Below are 5,222 nucleotides of genomic sequence, written 5' to 3' on the forward strand. Positions count from 1 at the left end.
AACGACGTCACCTGCTGCATTGGACAGCAAACTAGACTGCGAGAATGAGTAACGGAAAAGGCAGGCTTATATAATGACAAAAATTAGGAGGCAGGTGCGCGTCAAAAACACAACAGGTGACACTAATGCGTGACTATGACAACAGACCAAACAGAAAGTGCCACCAGGAACTAAGGAAGTCAAATACTAAACAAACGAGATACAAAACCCTAACCCTAACCTTAAATTCGACAGCGGACTGTTAAAGGACTGAAGCTCTACATAAAACAAGAATGGGAAAGAATTCCACGTTCAAAGCTTCAACAATTAGTTTCCTCAGTTCCCAAACGTTTATTGAGTGTTGTTAAAAGAAAAGGTGATGTAACACAGTGGTGAACATACCCTTTCCCAACTACTTTGGCACGTGTTGCAGCCATGAAATTCTAAGTTAATTATTTTTTGCAAAAAAAAAATAATAATAAAGTTTATGAGTTTGAAGATCAAATATGTTGTCTTTGTAGTGCATTCAATTGAATATGGGTTGAAAAGGATTAGCAAATCATTGTATTCTGTTTATATTTACATCTAACACAATTTTCCAGCTCATATGGAAACAGGGTTTGTAAGATTGCATCCAGCTCCATGAGGTTTTATCAAAACCGACCTATTTATTAACTATGGTGGTACTTAATGAATACTTAGATCTACTACACTACTGTATTTTAATGTTGTCAGTATGGTGGTACTTAATGCATATTTAGGTCTACTACACTACTGTATTTAATGTTGTCATTTTGGTGGTACTTAGTGAATACTTAGGTCTACTACACTACTGTATTTAATGTTGTCATTATGGTGGTACTTGATGAATACTTAGGTTTACTACACTACTGTATTTAATGTTGTGTTTATGGTGGTACTTAGTGAATACTTAGGTCTACTACACTACTGTATTTAATGTAGTCATTATGGTGGTACTTAATGAAGACTTAGGTCTACTACACTACTGTATTTAATGTTGTGTCATTATGGTGGTACTTAATGAATACTTAGGTCTACTACACTACTGTATTTAATGTTGTCATTATGGTGGTACTTAATGAAGACTTAGGTCTACTATGCTACTGTATTTAATGTTGTCATTATGGTGGTACTTAATGAATACTTAAGTCTACTACACTACTGTATTTAATGTTGTCATTATGGTGGTACTTAATGAATACTTAGGTCTACTACACTACAGTATTTTAATGTTGTCATTATGGTTGTACTTAATGAATACTTAGGTCTACTACACTACCGTATTTAATGTTGTCTTTATGGAGGTACTTAATGAATACTTAGGTCTACTACACTACTGTATTTTAATGTTGTCATTATGGTTGTACTTAATGAATACTTAGGTCTACTACACTACTGTATTTAATGTTGTCTTTATGGAGGTACTTAATGAATACTTAGGTCTACTACACTACTCTATTTAATGTTGTCATTATGGTGGTACTTTGTGAATACTTGGGTCTACTACACTACTGTATTTAATGTTGTCATTATGGTGGTACTTAGTGAATACTTACGTCTACTATGCTACTGTATTTAATGTTGTCTTTATGGAGGTACTTAATGAATACTTAGCTCTACTACACTACTGTATTTAATGTTGTCATTATGGTGGTACTTAATGAATACTTAGGTCTACTACGCTACTGTATTTAATGTTGTCATTATGGTGGTACTTAATGAATATTTAGGTTTACTACAATACTGTATTTTAATGTTGTCATTATGGTGGTACTTAATGAATACATAGGTCTACTACACTACTGTATTTAATGTTGTCTTTAGGAAGGTACCTAATGAATACTTAGGTCTACTACACTACTGTATTTAATGTTGTCTTTATGGAGGTACTTAATGAATACTTAGGTCTACTACACTACTGTATTTAATGTTGTCATTATGGTGGCACTTAATGAATACTTAGGTCTACTACACTACCGTATTTAATGTTGTCTTTATGGAGGTACTTAATGAATACTTAGCTCTACTACACTACTGTATTTTAATGTTGTCATTATGGTTGTACTTAATGAATACTTAGGTCTACTACACTACTGTATTTAATGTTGTCTTTATGGAGGTACTTAATGAATACTTAGCTCTACTACACTACTGTATTTAATGTTGTCATTATGGTGGTACTTAATGAATACTTAGGTCTACTACACTACTGTATTTAATGTTGTCATTATGGTGGTACTTCGTGAATACTTGGGTCTACTACACTACTGTATTTAATGTTGTCATTATGGTGGTACTTAGGGAATACTTACGTCTACTATGCTACTGTATTTAATGTTGTCTTTATGGAGGTACTTAATGAATACTTAGCTCTACTACACTACTGTATTTAATGTTGTCATTATGGTGGTACTTAATGAATACTTAGGTCTACTACGCTACTGTATTTAATGTTGTCATTATGGTGGTACTTAATGAATATTTAGGTTTACTACAATACTGTATTTTAATGTTGTCATTATGGTGGTACTTAATGAATACTTAGGTCTACTACACTACTGTATTTAATGTTGTCTTTAGGAAGGTACCTAATGAATACTTAGGTCTACTACACTACTGTATTTAATGTTGTCTTTATGGAGGTACTTAATGAATACTTAGGTCTACTACACTACTGTATTTAATGTTGTCATTATGGTGGTACTTAATGAATACTTAGGTCTACTACACTACTGTATTTAATGTTGTCATTATGGTGGTACTTAATGAATACTTAGGTCTACTACACTACTGTATTTAATGTTGTCATTATGGTGGTACTTGGTGAATACTTAGGTCTACTACACTACTGTATTTAATGTTGTCATTATGGTGGTACTTAATGAATACTTAGGTCTACTACACTACTGTATTTAATGTTGTCATTATGGTGGTACTTGGTGAATACTTGGGTCTACTACGCTACTGTATTTATTGTTGTCATTATGGTGGTACTTAGTGAATACTTACGTCTACTATGCTACTGTATTTAATGTTGTCTTTATGGAGGTACTTAATGAATACTTAGCTCTACTACACTACTGTATTTAATGTTGTCATTATGGTGGTACTTAATGAATACTTAGGTCTACTACGCTACTGTATTTAATGTTGTCATTATGGTGGTACTTAATGAATATTTAGGTTTACTACAATACTGTATTTTAATGTTGTCATTATGGTGGTACTTAATGAATACTTTGGTCTACTACACTACTGTATTTAATGTTGTCATTATGGTGGTACTTAATGAATACTTGTCTACTATGCTACTGTATTTAATGTTGTCTTTATGGTGGTACTTAATGAATACTTAGGTCTACTACACTACTGTATTTAATGTTGCCTTTATGGAGGTACTTAATGAATACTTAGGTCTACTACACTACTGTATTTAATGTTGTCATTATGGTGGTACTTAATGAATACTTAGGTCTACTACACTACTGTATTTAATGTTGTCATTATGGTGGTACTTAATGAATACTTAGGTCTACTACACTACTGTATTTAATGTTGTCATTATGGTGGTACTTGGTGAATACTTAGGTCTACTACACTACTGTATTTAATGTTGTCATTATGGTGGTACTTAATGAATACTTAGGTCTACTACACTACTGTATTTAATGTTGTCATTATGGTGGTACTTGGTGAATACTTGGGTCTACTACGCTACTGTATTTATTGTTGTCATTATGGTGGTACTTAGTGAATACTTACGTCTACTATGCTACTGTATTTAATGTTGTCTTTATGAAGGTACTTAATGAATACTTAGCTCTACTACACTACTGTATTTAATGTTGTCATTATGGTGGTACTTAATGAATACTTAGGTCTACTACGCTACTGTATTTAATGTTGTCATTATGGTGGTACTTAATGAATATTTAGGTTTACTACAATACTGTATTTTAATGTTGTCATTTTGGTGGTACTTAATGAATACTTAGGTCTACTACACTACTGTATTTAATGTTGTCTTTAGGAAGGTACCTAATGAATACTTAGGTCTACTACACTACTGTATTTAATGTTGTCTTTATGGAGGTACTTAATGAATACTTAGGTCTACTACACTACTGTATTTAATGTTGTCATTATGGTGGTACTTAATGAATACTTAGGTCTACTACACTACTGTATTTAATGTTGTCTTTATGGAGGTACTTAATGAATACTTAGGTCTACTACACTACTGTATTTAATGTTGTAATTATGGTGGTACTTAATGAATACTTAGGTCTACTACACTACTGTATTTAATGTTGCCATTATGGTGGTACTTAATGAATACTTAGGTCTACTACACTACTGTATTTAATGTTGTCATTATGGTGGTACTTAATGAATACTTAGGTCTACTACACTACTGTATTTAATGTTGTCATTATGGTGGTACTTAATGAATACTTTGGTCTACTACACTACTGTATTTAATGTTGTCATTATGGTGGTACTTAATGAATACTTGTCTACTATGCTACTGTATTTAATGTTGTCTTTATGGTGGTACTTAATGAATACTTAGGTCTACTACACTACTGTATTTAATGTTGCCATTATGGTGGTACTTAATGAATACTTAGGTCTACTACACTACTGTATTTAATGTTCTCATTATGGTGGTACTTATTGAATACTCAGGTCTACTATGCAACTGTATTTAATGTTGTCTTTATGGAGGTACTTAATGAATACTTAGCTCTACTACACTACTGTATTTAATGTTGTCATTATAGTGGTACTTAATGAATACTTAGGTCTACTACACTACTGTATTTAATGTTGTCATTATAGTGGTACTTAATGAATACTTAGGTCTACTACACTACTGTATTTAATGTTGTCATTATGGTGGTACTTAATGAATACTTAGGTCTACTACACTACTGTATTTAATGTTGTCATTATGGTGGTGCTTAATGAATGCTTAGGTCTACTACACCACTGTATTTAAATCTTGTGTCATTCATTCATTTAATTTAAAATTACATTTACTTGATTTATTTCACGATTGACCTTTTTCACAAATTGATTAATTAATTGGATTATTTCATGATTCGAATGATGAATGACACATTTAAGATGTTTTTTTTATTATTGATTTGGTCCCATCCGGGCCACCATATTGATATAGGAAGTCATGTTGTTTTGTAATCGCACACACCGGATGTAGA

This window comes from Nerophis ophidion, linkage group LG03 (genome assembly GCF_033978795.1).
Source record: "Nerophis ophidion isolate RoL-2023_Sa linkage group LG03, RoL_Noph_v1.0, whole genome shotgun sequence".
Lineage (NCBI taxonomy): Eukaryota > Metazoa > Chordata > Actinopteri > Syngnathiformes > Syngnathidae > Nerophis > Nerophis ophidion.